Raw genomic sequence first — 16,411 nt, forward strand, 5'->3', positions numbered from 1 at the left:
AAAAGAAGCTGCAAACTGCCATTCTAGGAAGCATTCCCCCCCCCCCCCATCTGTTGAGGCCTTGCTTCCAGGTGAATCCTCTGTTTGGCTCAAGTAAATTTTTATAAAAGTCCTTTAGAGGTTTGGACAGTCTTACGTGGACGACCACATAACCTACCTAGAATGAAGATGAAGGTGTGGGCGAGGGGAGGGGAGGGGCCGCAGGAGGGCAGATGATACAAAACGGAAGAGACTGGGTTTAACTCCCACCCCAGCAAAAAGGGAGCTCTGCAGACAGAATGCATTGGAGACTGCAGCTGAGTTTAGGAGAAGAAAGGAGAAGCTGGGATGTTAGGGGGGTGAGAAGAACACTGCAAGACGTGTTGCCCAAGTAACAAACAGGAGGGGGCTGGTGCAGGAGAGGTCTGTGTTAACATGTGTAAGAGAGGAGGCGAGGAAGACTCCACAGTTTCTATACGGGTGTGTTTATTTTGGATTCCCTGTACATTTAATGTAAACAAAAAAGTCCCAGGGAAATTATAAAGTCACTGCATTATGTTACTGTGGAAGCAAAACAGTCCCATGGGCTTTCATGGCTGCATAGACTGCAGGCATAGCCACAGAATGGCCCAGAGAAGGCATCTGGTGCCCACGTGAGAGAAAAGACAACACTGGGAAGTCTAAACAGGAAAGAAGTTGAAGTGTTGAAACCTTTGGACTTACTTTCCAATCGTAAATTTAATCCCCCCAGAGTTCTTGTTATTCTATCACCTGAAATCTATCATCGTCTCATGGTCAGCTAGAAAGCGCCAGGAGTCAGGAAGAGATCTCAGGAAGATACCACAGAAAGTCCCAGGACTTTTTCCCTGGGGAAGAAAGTCACTTCATAAACTAATCTCAAGGATCATATTTAAAAGTATCTTGCTAGATTCTTTACTCTTTGATGCAATCCTGGCATTCTTTTAAAAATATATAGTTTTCAGCTCCGTTTATACCAAATAACAACGCAGTGAAGCGGATCCCATTCAAACTACAAGTCACCAACAGTGCCGGTACAGCGCTGGGAATGCTGGGGCCTGGGTGATCCAGGTTTCAAAGATATGAAAACACGCCCAGGGGCAAAGATAAAAAAAAAAAATTAAAATGAAGTGTTTGCTGTGTTGTGTTGTGTAGTGGTGTGTTGGAGGAGAGAGACTTCAAGCCTGGCCTATGCAGTTTTCCAGGTAATTTATACGAAGAGAGTTTGGAGAGTCTTGAATTATACAACACGTTGCTTGTCATTGTATGTTGCAATGTACACACACGTCCTAGATCACCTAATACAGCAGGCACTAATGAAAGAAAGACTGCAATAACAAGTGGTAGAAGAGTGGAAATCATTTTATATTGCTGAGGAAAGGCAGGGATATGCAGATGACAGAAGCAAATTCAGGGATAAAATAATCTAAAAAAAAAATCAGGAAGTGATAGGTTAAAAATGTCACTTTATAGCAGAGCTTGCCTCCTACCTGTGTCCTACGGGACGGCCCTTAGAGCTGACTGTGCTGGCTCTGGGGGTGTGCGTGTCGCACACAGGGGCTGCTGCCTGGGGTGCACGGCTCTCCCAGAACACTGGTGGTCCACAGGCTGGTCTCTTTCAGCACTGATGTTTACGCTAGGCTCTGTTATAAATAAAGCATGTACTGATGACATGTAATTGAATTCAGACACCAGCTTAGAACAGTCCCTCCGAAGCAGCGCCGTTCTTTACATAAATGCTGGCGGGCATTTCTGTGGAGACCAATGGCAGCAGATGGGGCCCGAGGGGAAGCTTTTCTAGGACTAAAAGGGAAACACTGAGAAACCTGTTTCAGGCTCAAACTTCAAGCTTAAGCATGGAGGACAATGAACACAAAAAGCTCCCTCTTTTCCCATTAATCCCAACCTGAAAACAGGATGAAGAACAGGGCCAATGAGAAGCCTCAGGACCAACCGCTTCCTTCCCTGGAGAGATTCTCGCTTCAGAAATCCGAAGGCAGCCTATGGCCCCCTCCTCCATTATCCAAACAGCAGCCCATCTTAGTAAACCCCTAGTCTGCTCAACTCTCCCTTTGCAAACATACTTTCCTTTTTCACAAATATTTCCTTTCTCCACGAAAGCCTCCTCAGCATCCTGCACCTCTGCAAACAAGCCTCCCCGCTCCACAGAGCCCCACACCCACTGGCAAACACCTCCTGGGGGCGAGGATTTCCAGATCCCTTCTCCTCCAAATCTCACCTCCCACACAGCTTCTGCAAGCACCCCCAAGCCTGGGCCTTCCCTTCCCAGCCTCCATCTCCACAGAGCTTCCCCTCCACTCCCTCTTCCAGATTCCTAAACTCTGTTCTCTTAATGCGTTCTCCACACTCGAGATTAATGGAAGAACTTACACGCACATATGCATAACCCAGGGGCACAGTCCGCAGTGTGGGGAGGGCCCGGGGTGGGGCGGATGCGGGGTGGAGGGGTCAACGGGGGAAGAAAGGACTCTATAATACTTTCAACAATAAAGATGTAATGAAGAATTTTTTTTTAAAAGTTGAGTTCATTATGAAAATACTGTAGTAGTATTGTAGAAAGATCTAATAAGGGTTAATAATAGTTAAAAAAAAAAAAAAAGATTTTATATCCCAGTGCAGAGGGAAAAAAAGTTCTGTTAGTGGACATAATACTCTTCTCATTCTTTTTGCAAATAAACATAGCAGCAAATGGGTTCCACCCCTCCTCCTTTGTACCATGTTCTTTGTCATTTAAAGATCTGCTTGTTTGAATAAAATAATTATTATCCACTAGAGACTCATAGATAAGTTGACAATCTCCAAGAAAGATATTTTCGTCTCTCAAAAAGTTCCCCAAAAAGCAGTTCCACAGAAATAAATGTACGTATTTTTAATAGCAAAATAATGGCTGTTTTATTCTTGCAGATTGAGCCTATTACAACAGGGGGCTGTAAATCTTACAGTGTGTAGACACCCACACACATGCTCACAGACAGACACAGAGAGACAGACACACGCTGCCCACATGCCCACAGCAGGCCAAGATGCACAAAGGCTTTGTGTGGCTGCCGGGGGGGCCGGCTCTTCAGGACCTAGGCAGTTTGGGGCATCCTCAGAATCTGCCGGGTGTGTGCAGGTGACGCACAGCAGGGCCGGGAGAAAGCCGAGGGCCACTCTCACCTTGATATGTCGTCTCAGGACACTGATTACACAGGTTTCTTTGTTTCCTTTTGGTTTTGCTTTTGAACTTCTACTTTATTACATTCTGAAAACATGTAAAAGAAGAGGTAAGGGAAACCCTTAAGGAAAGAAAAAAAAGTATCAGATGATGCTACAGAAAGGAAAGGAGCACAGAAGGGAGCGGGGAGGGACGGGGAGTAACGAGAACTTTTAATGCAGATGGGAGCAGCGAGTAAGAAGAAAAGTTTCAGCTTGTTCCTATCACAATAAAGGAGCCTAACCCCACGCTACCGTTCCCTTCTTTCATCTCTAGCTGTATTGAAGTCTAAGCTTTGTAAAAGATAAAAAAAAAAGCACTCCAGATGGTAGTCAAAGGTTCCTAAAAGTAATCACAATGGACCGCAATGCTTCAAACGAGGAACGAGCATCTTTTTTTCCAGTTTTATAATTTATTTTAAAAAATGAATTAAGCTTCCTTGAAACTTAATTTTTATATTTTGTTACCTTTTAAAAAAAATTTTACTTTTCAATGACAGCTGACATTCAACACTATTTTATATTAGTTTCAGGTGTACAGCGCATTGAACGAGGATGGCTATCTCCAGTGATCAGAGGCTACTTTTAAATTAGTCTAGATTGTTTTATATCAGGAATTCTTAAGACTCATAGAGGACTCTTAGTGAAGAGGGTAAAACATCAATTATAGGGATTTAAAAGAAATGTGTGCTAGTCCCTGGAACACAGCTTGTCTGTGTGAACTTTAGACTATCCAAGGAATTTGGCTGCATGTTTCCTGCGATAACTCTCTTCAGCCAGTGAGGAAGGCAGGGCAGGGAAGACAGAAAGCAGAAGCGACCTCAGAAAACATCTGGGTCATTCAAATCCCTTCCCACTTGCAAAATTCCTGACTTTTACCTAAATAGTCAAGATGAGACTTTCATCGATTGGAGTCCCATTAGTGTTTATACCATCATTAAAGCAGGGTTAGCAATACTTAAAGAAGAGACACTATTAATTCAGTAAGTGTTCACATATATGTTACAAATTAGATTCAACACAATGACGTGGTAGGAATGTTCTCAAATTAAAAGCATGCTGTCTCCTATTGCACAAAATACAAGGGACAGAGAAATGTGTCAAACAACAGCAGGGATATAAGAAAGTCTACAGAAAAAACAAACAAACAACAATGTCTTCAACCAGCAAATGGCAAGAAAAAGAGGGAACTGTTCTAGATTAAAAGAGACTCTGAAGATGTACGAGTTAAATGCAATGTGCAGACCTTGACTGGATCCTGTTTTAAACAATCCAACTATTAAAAGAAAAGTATGAGACAATCAGAGAATCTGAACACTGACTAGAAAATAGATGATGCTATGATTACTGTATTTTTAGTTGTGATGATATAGTTATTTTTTCTAAATCTCTTAGAGTTACACTGTAAATTATTTATAAATGAAGTACTACAATGTTTAGAATTTTCTTTATAACAATCTATGTTTTGGGGGGGAAGTAAGGTATATTGATGAAATAAGATTAGCCTATGTAGATAACTGTTGAAGCTGAATGATGGGTACATGGGATTTCACTGTATTATTCTTTTAACTTTGGTGTATGATGAAAGTCACCCATAGTAAAACATTTAAAAGATGTATGCATTCCGAAAATCAAAATGAATAAAAATGTACGAATAGATACTGACTTAAAAATTATAATAGCTCACTTTATAGAGGATAGAGTCATATCAGTGGCTCCTTGCTGATTTATTTTTTAAGTGTGAAACACTAACCCTCTATTATATTGAATTAAGCTCCTAAAAAGTGATATTTTTAAAGTACCTGGGAGAAATTTGGAAGGAAATGCATTGTCCAGATTACAAGTGTCAGGCCATTATATTTAGGATACTTGAAAGAAAAAGCTAGGTGGGTAACTAAATTTCACCACTCATGTGTGCCCAAATAAAAACCATCTCTTCAGAAACTTAACATGTAAAAGTATTCACAAAAACTGCCAAACCTACCATATCATGAAGAATTTCGGCCTCCAAAAATGTTAAAATATACACTTACTTCTTACATAGTTATGTTAAGACAGAGACTGACATATTTTGTAGATTCTTAAATTATGTTAGTGCTTCCCTCAAAGTGGGAGAGTTCTCTAGGCAGAAAATTAGAGAACCTTTATTTTCTGGGTTCCTTATAGAATCCTAAGACAGTTATAGCTCAAGATAAAGATTTCTAAAATGTTCCCAAATAAATCAAAACATTTCTAGGTATTTCTTATTCCTGACCATTGGTGTGATTCACCCCTGGGTTAAGGTGACTCCGACTATAGGCCTTGAAGAATCCCCTCTATTAAATGATCACCACAGTGAAAATGAAGCCAGAGAAGTGTCGAGCTCCAGGATCACTACCGTGGGGATCTTGACACCTGTGTGCCCTGTTCTTCAGATGCACTTCCAAAACAGAGGGGTACTCCAGGAAAAAGCATCCTTCAAGCTCAAAGTCAGCTTCAAGAAAGAAAAACATTGATCCTGGGATATCATGAGGATAAAGATGCTCTCTCCTGACCCTGAGACCATGGCTACTGGCTTGAATCGAAAGCTGAGTCTTCAGGAGCAAACTCTGATCTTTCCACCATCCTGTCCCCATTTCACACTACTGATCATATACACTCTCTTAAGAGTCATCTTCTATTAAAGTAACATTCCCCAAACCCAAACACGCTACTTCCCCATTCCCTTACCCAATATTTGTAAACTGGAAATAGTCAAGGCATGAGTAGGCTCAGGAGAGATGAAACAAACACAATTTGGCTGCATCTTCCACGGTCATGTTTTTTCCTTTAACTCAAAACTTGAGTGAATGGGTTTCAAAAACACTATAAACAGAACAAAACAATAACGATACCATCGCTCCATTACTTAATTGTTGATTATGCAAGGTGGGTGTTATAAGACACTTAATTTTTCTCTTTCCTACAACCTACCTTTTAACCATTTATTTTGCTTGGAAGAAAAAGGGAAAGGGCTTGAACCATCAGAGACCAATAAAAAACTGATTAAATTAAATGTAATCAATGCTGTCTTTTATATCTGGCCCAAAGACCTAATAAAGGAAATGGTTACATTAGGATGTTATTTTTATTGTAAAGGACATTTTAGTACAAAGAACACGGGACAGGCTGCCGGGAACATGAGTCAGAAGACCCGTCCTGGTCCTAGTTCTGCCAAAATAACCAAGAGAAGTCAATGCTGGAGCGAGTCGCTTCACCTGTCTTCATCTTGTTTTAGCAAAGGTTTCCACAAAGAGAGAACTAGATGTTTTTTCTGCTCCAACTTTCTAGACTCCCATCGATACTGGTTAAATAACAAGGAGTGCCAGTTGTACAATGTGGGAAATGGAAATGACCACAGCACAGAAACATGTTTTAGAGATAAGGTGGCAGCTGCCTAATTGGGAAAAAGATTTCACCAGCACTGCTGCCCATGACATTTCAAGGGCATGGTAAATTCCTCAGCATATCAGAGTAGGGAAAGGGCCTGGTCAGAGCCATGATAATGCAATACAATACGGGTATTTGATCCAGCAGGATGTATAAGAAATATTTTGTCTGGATCCCCATGGCTTGCAATTTCCTTAATAAATCTTAAGCTGTTTTGAAACCTACTTCTGCAATGACGTAAGCAGTGTGGCAGCCAGACATCAGTTTCTAGTCCCCTCTGAATAACCGCTTGAGGGAAGCACTATTCAGGCTGGGTCTGAACTGGTCAAAACAATAAATAAATAAAAAATGCAGGAACTGGCTGCCCTTCACTGTTACATGCCCTTGTTTTAGCAATAAAGTGGTCAAGAAACAAATCTGGGGAAAATCTGTAACCTTTAGCTTTTTTGCTATTCCAGGTGCTAATTCCATAAGCATACTGCCATCTAGAGAAGCCACATGCAATGTGCCGCCAAAATCTTCTAAGATGATAAACCTCGATTTCTAGTGAACTCCAGATTTTAAGTCTTAGAAAAGGCCGACCCTGCTGGTTGAGGTTAACAATATTACATATTGGCATGAGCAAACTTTTTCTTCCACTTAATTTGTAAAGTAAGGAAAAGTAGTTCATCTGATAAATCAACCTACACACACTAAACAAGACACCATCTCTTGTAAAAACTTCTCCATATAACTTAGCCTGTTACTCTCTAGGTTATTTATCTGTTTCTCTGTATAGCAAGCTTCTCCAACCCCTAGCTTTCCTACTGCACCTCAATAAAATGAATTATATACTTGGGTTTCTCTTATTGACCACTAGCTGCCATATATAACAATCTTGCCTTTAAAGCAGATACAGTCCAAAGCTGCTTTTCAACATCTAAGAAACATCCCTAAATATCATGAAAACAACTGTGTGCAAATTAACCCCTTAGAAGATTTGAATTCCTGTGTGACAAAGACAAGCTCTGCCTTACTAGATATTTATTTTGAAGAGACTTGAAAACCTGAGCTACCCTTTTTGGTTTTGTTCACTTTGGAAAGATAAGAGTCCCATTAATCAAGTGCCAATAAACATTTTCAGCCAACAGTTGTTTTTTTAATCAACTCATGTCTTCTATCAATTGAAGAAAAAAAAAAAGGTGACAAGACTAGATGAAAGGTGATTATGAAATGGCTGCTACCCCTTTTATTGCAGCATCCAAAGGGAACAGACTCCTTTAAAGAGTCATCACGTGATAATCATTTCTAAATATACTACTATGAACTTGGCTTTGAGGTGCACCCATTGGCTAGTTGTCAAAATGATAAGAACCCACCTCAGTACAGTTCAGAGCTCTGACCTCTCTCCCAAGAAAGGCATACTAAAAAATTCTTCTATATTGCCAGAGTCTCCCAGATTTGAGGATTCTAACTACTGTGGCAGGACCACTTAGCACATAGAACTAGAATCCATAATCACAGGCCCAGTGATTGATCCTACTAATGTAAATGTGAGAGTACATATGTTCATAAGTGATCAAGCCATATGTGCACAACTGTTTTGGTAATCAAAAACTCATTGAGATAACTCCTTTCTATAAACAGAGCCATGCACAGATACCATACTTTTTGAACTCTCTTAGGAAATTAACAAAAACTTTGTATTACTATCATTTCTCCCCCATAAGGCAAACAGATGGAAAAGTGGAGATTGTTGGGTGTAAGAAAAAATGCAGTGGAACAGGAGTCAGAAGAGCAGGCTTTCAGGTTCTGCACTATACATCCAAGTTGGTGGATTGTAGGCAAAGAACTCATTTAAGAGGATTTTCGAGGTTCCTTTTACCCCAGAATTATTTTGTCCTACTTGCTCAAAGAATAGCTAAGCTTGAACTGTCTTTAGATTCCTGACCCAAGTTCTATGCAAGCACATTTATCTTAGATATCCACTCACCAACTTATGAATTCCCCTACAATTACCAATGCACACTCATTTCCTTATATGCCAGGTGTCTTTTTCCCCAAAGGAAAATGTTTATTTCATTTTATTTTTCTTTTATCATTTACATTCAATATTATTTTGTACTAGTTTCAGGTGTATAGCATAGTGGTTAGACAATCATATAGTTTACAAAGTGCTCCCCCACCCCGATATTTCAAGTACCCACACCAGGTGTCTTTTTAAACTCTGAACTCAGGAGGCCTGCCTCATTTTCCCTTCAGTCCAAGACAACCTGATCCATTCATGCATTCTGCTCTTAACCCACAAGGCAGGGAGGCGCACAAAATCTCCAATGTCCTGCTTTGTACCTGGATTCAAAAGCAGCATCTGCCATGTCTGTGGAGCCATCTGTTGCCCCCTTTGCCATGGGAAGGATGGTGCAGCCATCAGACATGGAGTGTCACAGGTCACACAATGGAATTATCCCCTTCTTGGGGCCGACACACCCAGGCATATGCTGCACCATCACAACAACTGATGCCACTCTCCTCCATCAAAGAGTTTATTTCCTTACGGAGAATGATACCTCTAAACTCTCACAAATGGCCAGGTCCACTTTTTAAAAAAAACTGCATTTGCCTGAATATCAGGCAAGTTCTCTAATCTAAATTCTCTAATCCTGGGCTAGACCTAGAACTCCATCTGCCACTAACTCGAGAATTTATGAGTCATTAAACTCTGAGCAACTCATTTATTACACCTGTATAGGACCTTGCATGCTAACATCCCGAAATTCTGTGATTTTAAGTAAACTCAAAGTCCTCAGTGAACACAAGAAGTTCCTTCAAATCTGTGGTATGCATGCTAAGCCTCTTAATGCCAAGGGCAAAAGAACCTGTTGCAGACAAACTGGCTTCTATGACATGGTCTCTTTGTTGAGCATGAACACTACTGGTTTCTTGAGGACCCAAATTAGATTAAGATCCCTAATCTTGTTAACAAACTCCCACGAGGCAATACTCCGGTGAAGAGTTGGGGGCTGGATAATTCTTTGTGTGTCCTATACCTAGTAGGATATTACACAGCATCTGAGGCCTTGTCCCACTAGATGCCAGCCCTAGTTGTCAGTTGGGGTTGTTCTCTATTTTGAGTGGGGAGAACCAAGAATGTCTCCAGACATTAGCCAATATCCTCTGGGGGGCAAAATCCCTCCCCCTCCTCATTGAGGACCACTGCTGTAAAGTATACCAGGGCTTTAAAATAAGCCACATCACTTAATAGTTTGCATGTTTGTTTGTTTGTTTGTTTCATATGGGTAACATTTACACAGTTAATAAGTACACCAAGCCCTAACAGAGAGTCATCAGATTTATAAAGATCATGCATTGCTCTTGGAAGACATACAAAAACCGCAGTCTTCCCCAATCACTCAGAGCACAGCCTCTCTGCAAAGGATTGAGAATTAAGTCACAATCTCAACTGCTCTTTAAAAGTATTTCAAAGGAATCACAGTAACTTCTCTAGTGCACTCTAGAATCAACCCTTGCTTACAGACCTCAAAATAGGGTTTTGAAGAAAATAACGAGAAACCAGTGGTTGGTTTAATTACTTGGCTTTTTTCCGTCTCTCTTGTGCAAAAGCCGGCAAATAAAATCTGTAAAGATTGCCAAAGAGTTCCAGCTTTGGTAGACGTTCTTTAAGACAGGAGTTAGCAAGCTCTTAGTCCACTTTCTGGGAGTATCTTTTCCTCCCCCACTTCAAACAGGGATCCAAGAGACACCCCCTATAGTCAGTCCTCAGCCCAAAAGAGCATGAAACAGATTGAAGCCTGCAAACTGACTGAAATGATGGCTACTCTTAACCAAACATCTCATTTTTCCATTTGTGAGAAAGGCTGGGATTTGCAAACCTCTGGGTCTCAGGAGGTGAAGGCCACACTAGTTAACCAAGAGCAAAAACTCAACTCCCCCTTGCTTTTAAAGGAAACGCCAGTTATAAACATTTTGCGGACTTTACAGTTTAAGTACTTGTTTAAATTTCCACATTAAATAGGTAAGGGAAAAAAAAAAAACGCACCCAAAAACCTTTTAAATAACTAAGCCCAAGATATTAAAAGAGAATCACGAACAGACACAACTGTTACTTTTCAAAGGACCTTAGCTCTTTATTCAAACAAATATTTACACAATTGAGGGCAATAGTATCAGGGAGGTAGCCATTCTGTCAAAATAGTGGGCAACTCTAAAGGTTTATTTATCCCAAATTCAACCACTCTGTTGCTATCCTACGGGGAACCAAGAATTCAAGGGCTCTCGGGGCAAAAGTCTAACCCTCTGAAACTGTGAACTTCCTTTAAACCCCTCCCAGCTGAATTCAGATAATGTCTGAATCTCAGAGACATATCTCAAGCGCCTAAATTAAGCCAAACTAGGAAGCTCAAAGTTACAAACCCAATACTTGAAAACAAGTATCTATAACTCACCCCCTCACACAACGAAGGGAAATGGAGTTGACAAATAGTTATATTAAAAGGACTGCACGTTTTTCCGCCTCGTCTGCGAGAGCCACCCGGCTGTGCCTGGCTGTGCCGAGCTGTGCACTCCGGAGCTCCGGGGAGCTCGCTCCCAGCTGCAGGGGCAGGACTCCTAGGGGTGCGGGCAGGGCCAGCCCCGAGGGGCTGCAGCCCCGGCGTCTAGCCGCCGAAAGGCTGCGGGCGCGGTTCTCCCTTTACACGCGGGGGCAGGCGCGGGAAGTTAGGTTCGATTTCCGAAACCCCTTCAAACGGGAAACCCCAACCCAGGAAGGCACAGCCTGTCAGCCTTTTAATTTCCTGGCGGTGGCGGGCGTTAGCCAGGTCCCGGGAGCTTTAACAAACGATGACTGCTGCGCGAAGTTACTAAACGCACCAGCCAACCTTGAGGCAGCGCCTCCGCCGCGCCGGGCGCGGGGGAAACGGGTTCAAAAGGCCCCCATCCCGTCCGGCCTCTATCTTTAGGGGTGCGCAGACCGCCGTCCCATAGACTTTTGGGGGAATCCAAGGCCAAATCAGAATCTGAGGCGCTGGGCGGTCCAACCCCGTGAGCCCCACTCTTGGAACTAAGTGGAACCAGGAGCGCCGCCCGCCAGCCAGACATCGGGGAGGGGGCGTCTTCAGCGCGTCGCGCGCCCCGCACCACCCGGCCGCGGACCTGCCCCTCGGTCCACGACGACAAAGCAACTGTATCCCGAAGACCCCGATCCCCCTCTCCTTGGGTATCCCCGAGTTCTCGGCAAAAGTTGCTTCAGGTCCCCCCCAATCCTGCCCGTTCCCTACAATCGCTCCGTGAGCGTCTCCTCTACCCCGACAGTCCCTTCCCAGGACGCTCGCAACCGGAGGTCCACTCTTCCCCCGGGGTTCGGGGGCCCCCCAAAGCAACGCAGCCCGGGCTCCGCTAACCCCCACCCTGGGCTTTTGTCCCTACAGCCTGCAAGAGAAGCAAAGAAACTGTGTCCCCGGCGCCCACTCACCGCCTCATCTTTCCTCCAAGCCGCCTCTCGCCACCGGCCCCGCCACCGGCTCGCCGGGCCGCAGCCCCCGCCCTGCCTCCCTCCCTCCCCGCGCCCCGCGGCCCGGGCTCCCGCCCCGCCACTCCGAATTTGCGGAGCGCAGTCAGCGCGCCCCTCCCCGGCGCGGGCCGCCACTGCCTCCTCTCCTCCCCCAGCCCGTGGCGGCGCAACCGGCGGCGACCAATTCCGCGGCGGGGGAGGCAGAGCCCCGGGGCCGCGGCGGGGACGCACGGAGGCGGGGCTGCCCCTTCCCCGAGGCCGCCCGCCGCCCGCGGCTCACCGGGTGCGTGAGCGCCGCGGGGCGCCGGCGTCTGGGGCGCGAGGGCGCGCTCGGTGCCCCGGCCGCTCGGCGCGGCCCCCCTCCGGCGCGGTGGTGGGCTCCGCGCCTTTTTGTCCCTGGCCCCCGGCCTCTTGGTAACCAGCGCTGCGGCACCCACCGGGGGACTTGGAGCAAGGACGCTCCCGGGCGGTTCGCAGTTGCGGCTCCACGGCTGCTGGCGGGGCCCGCTGTGCGCCCCGTCGACAGGCTCCACGGACTCGCGTCCAGCCGCGCGTGGAGACTTTGGTGGCCGGCCTCTTTCCTCGTTTTAAGCGAGCTGGAAGACGGGCGGGAGGGCGCACAGCCCCGGGTGATTCTTTCCTCGCCCCACGGTGAGCTTTCCACTGGGAAACTCCAGGCGGCCACACCCCCGACAGCTCGCCCGCGGACAGGCACCTGGTGCGTCAGAGAAACACCTTGGCCAGAGCTCCGGGGAGCCGCCTTAGCTAAGGGCTGGGGATTTTAAAACATGCGACTGTCCTTCCAGTGACTTCTCTTGAAAGTTTCTGTCTTTTCTAACATCTTTTTCTGAGTTGCTGTAACCAATAAAAACAACGTTGATGTGAATGCCCTTCAGTGGGTGCTTCTGAGGGAGGCAACCGACTGGACCCAGGGTGACCCCCAGACCGTGGTCCGCGGGCATGTGAATCTCTGCCAAGCTCTGAGCCAGCCTCCAGGTTTACAAAGATAAAGGCCATCCGTCGGTCCTCGAGGAACTCGCAACAGCAAGAAGGAGCACAATGCCCTGGGAGGCTCGGTTAGTTAGAGCGTGTCCTGGTCACCAAAAGGTTGCAGGTTCGGTTGGATCCGGGTTAGGGAACATACCTGGGTTCCAGGTTAGGTCACCAGGTAGAGGCGGGTGAGGGAGGCAACCCCTCTCCCCCCCCCTTCTCCCCCTCCCCCATCCCTCTCCCCCTCCCCCCTCCCCTTCCCCCTCCCCTCTCCCTCCCTCCTTCCCTCCTTCCCTTCCTCTCTAAAATCAATAAACACATCCTCGGGTCAGGATTTAAAAACAAAAAAACACAATGAAGTTCACACTAGCTTAAGATCAGCAGGGCTCTGGGCAGGTTGTTTTAGTTCCCACAACAATTTCTTCATCTATATGCAGTAATAATGATCCTGATGCTGCGAGGTGGTCAATGAGCTTCTGGATAATGTATGTAAAGTACCTCACACCCTGAGTGCCACTCCTAGGCACTCAACAAATAGCTTATTTAACGCACTTTTCATTTGTGCAAGGAAAAGTCTGACTTCTAATTTTGGGGAGAGGTTCACCTATAGACAGCTTGGTGTTTTAAAGGACTCCTCCCCTCCTCTGGCCCACAGAAATGTACAAAGATTATTCCAGCACTTAAGTGCTCCAGCAGTTCTCTCTTCTCACTCACATCATCAATCATCACCATCATCATAAAATCGTTATTTTCCCCATCTTAAAAACAAAAAACTCTCTCGATTCCACTTCCCCCTGCAGGCACTTGTCCACCACCCCTACCCCCCTTTTTCCTGCTCATCCACAACAAAACTCCTTTAAAGATTTAAGAAAAGCTCTCTCCGAGCTCTCTCTTTCCATTTATTCCAGTCAGGCTTGTGCTTCTACTGTGTCCCTAGAATTCATCTTCTGAAGATCAAACTACTCAATCTGAAGGCTTCTCAGTACTCATCTCGCTTGAACCATGAGTAGCAATTAACACTTTCTTCTCCTAAAAACGATTTTGTTTTACCTCCATGACACCATATCTTTGTGGTTTTTGTCCTACCTTACTGACTCCTTTGCTGGTCCCCTCTCTTCTCCCAGACTGAGAAGTGGGAATGCCCAAAGTTCAGGCTTTGTGCCTCTGTGTCTCCTACCTACACTCACTCCCTTAGTGATCTCATCCTGTCTCATGGCACTAAATACCATCTATGTGATGACGACTCTCAATTTTACCTCCAGCCTCGTCATCTCCCCTGGCCTGTAGGCTCCAGGCAGCTTCCGTCTTGGATGTCTACTAGGCTTCTCGCACTTAACTTTTTCAACACTGATACCCTGGAAGTTCTCCTTCTATCCCCTAAAGACCCCATCATAACTGAAGCCTCTCTCTTATCAGGCCTAAAACCTTGGTGTCATCCTTGACTTTTTTATTTCTCTTACATTTCAAACCCAATCCATCAGAAAATCCTTTTGGCTCTACTTTTAAAATACTATAAATTCAAAATTCAACTACTTACCACCTCCACTGTTATTACCACCCAGGTTTAATCTATCACCACATCTTGACTTTCATTACCCTTGCTCTGTTAATACTTTTGCCCCCCATGTGGGCTGTTCTCCATACAGCAGCCAGATAGATCCTTTTAAAACATTTAAGGCATCTCATTACTCCCCTGCTCAAAACCTTGCAATGGTCCCCATCTCAATCAGAGCAAAAGCCAAAGTCCATAGAATGGCTCAGAAGGACAATACATGATCTGTCATTATCTGACCTCAGCTCCGGTTTCCCTCACTTCACCCACTTAGCTCCAGGCACTTTCCCAAATATATTCCTGTATTAATTAGTTTAATTCTTATAGCAACCCGAGGAAAATACTGTTATTATTCCCATTTTCTAAGTAAAAATGAGGCACAGAAAAGTCAATGATTACGCAGTTAATAAAGTGGTAGAGGCAGAATTTGAATACAGGCAGCATGATTCCAGAATGCATGCTCTTAAATGCTCTCTTCCACGTCTTCTTTAAGAAGGAATGATACCAGGGGACATTTCTGTATAATAAATAATTCTTAATCACTAGGCAAAAAATGATCTTCATGGGCCTCCTCTTACTGCCTTAAAAAAAAAAAAATCTGTTCACATTTCTGTCTCTTTTACTATAGCCAAGCTCCTTGAAAGCTAGATGGATCATTTTCTCATATTTGTGTAAACCATACTCCAAGACTTGATAGATCTATGGAAAGGGCTCAGAAAGTATTGATTTAATGTAATACTTTACAATGACTAAGTCCAGTGAACCATCTCACTCCTGATGAGTTAGTATGGTCTTCAATAGCTTTCATAATGCCACAGTGATGTGAAGACAGACGAAATCAACAAGGTGAAAAAGTTAAATGTGAAGTGCAGACCCCAACATCTTAAAATATATAGAAGGCACTTAAAAATGTAACACCTATTGTTATTATAAAAATCATTATTACCAGACTTCCTTTTTATTGTGACTTTTTTTAAATTTTAGAGAGAGAGAAACACCGATGTGAGAGCACAACATTTATGTGCAACATTTATCGGCTGCCTCCGGCATGCTCCCCACCATAGTGCCCTCAACCTGGGCATGTGACCTGACTTGGAATCCAACCGGCAACCTTTTGGTGCATGCACGGCGCCCAACCAACTGAGCCATGCCAGCCAGGTTTTAGTTGTGACATTTTAAAAAATAGAAAGAAAAAAGAAATGAGCTCTTTCCTTCTACATTCTCCATTTCCTGGGTTCTTTAAAACAAAGTCCCCTATTTAATCACAGACCAGAGCCACACCTCTCTCTGTCTGCCATTTCCTCTTGCCCACTAAGGGATGTTGTGTAGTAAACTACACAGCAGAAGGTGCTTCCCTGTTCCTTTCTCTAAGATCTGTAATGTTTGCAGTACCTGGTCTTACTTTTCTGTGTCTTTCACCCTCTCAGTTGGGGAAAGGTGAAGTGCTGCACACAGTGATATATGAATTATTACATTTAGAATTAATTTTGCTATTGTACCCTTTCATTAGTAAAGACTGGTTGGACTTGATTAACTCCTAACTCTGTACATTTTTTCCTGTGTTTGCAGTGATAGCCTAGCAGAGAATCAAGATGTTTTCATTTACAGAGTGCAGTGAAAAGATCATAATATTGGAGTCAAGGGGACCTGAATTTAAACCCTTACTCAACCCCTTTACTAGGCAAGTAATTTGAATTTTACTTACCTTCACTGAGAAATAAACTTCTATTCTGACAATTGAG

General features: G+C 44.3%; 1 protein-coding gene across 9 annotated transcripts in view; it reads right to left on the bottom strand.

Moving 5' to 3' along the window:
* PHLDB2 (pleckstrin homology like domain family B member 2) overlaps positions 1-16,411 on the bottom strand; it is a 200,518-nt gene that overhangs the window by 84,150 nt on the left and 99,957 nt on the right. For 6 of the 9 annotated variants that reach the window (XM_081139353.1, XM_081139352.1, XM_081139350.1 and 3 more), the window contains exon 1: positions 12,089-12,168. The exons of the other annotated variants lie outside the window; for them this stretch is intronic. The gene's annotated coding sequence lies outside the window, so the exon portion shown is untranslated. Of the gene's footprint in view, positions 1-12,088; positions 12,169-16,411 lie in introns of those variants that run through there. 9 annotated transcript variants of the gene reach the window in all.

Source organism: Miniopterus schreibersii (assembly GCF_964146895.1).
Source record: "Miniopterus schreibersii genome assembly, chromosome: 5".
NCBI lineage: Eukaryota > Metazoa > Chordata > Mammalia > Chiroptera > Miniopteridae > Miniopterus > Miniopterus schreibersii.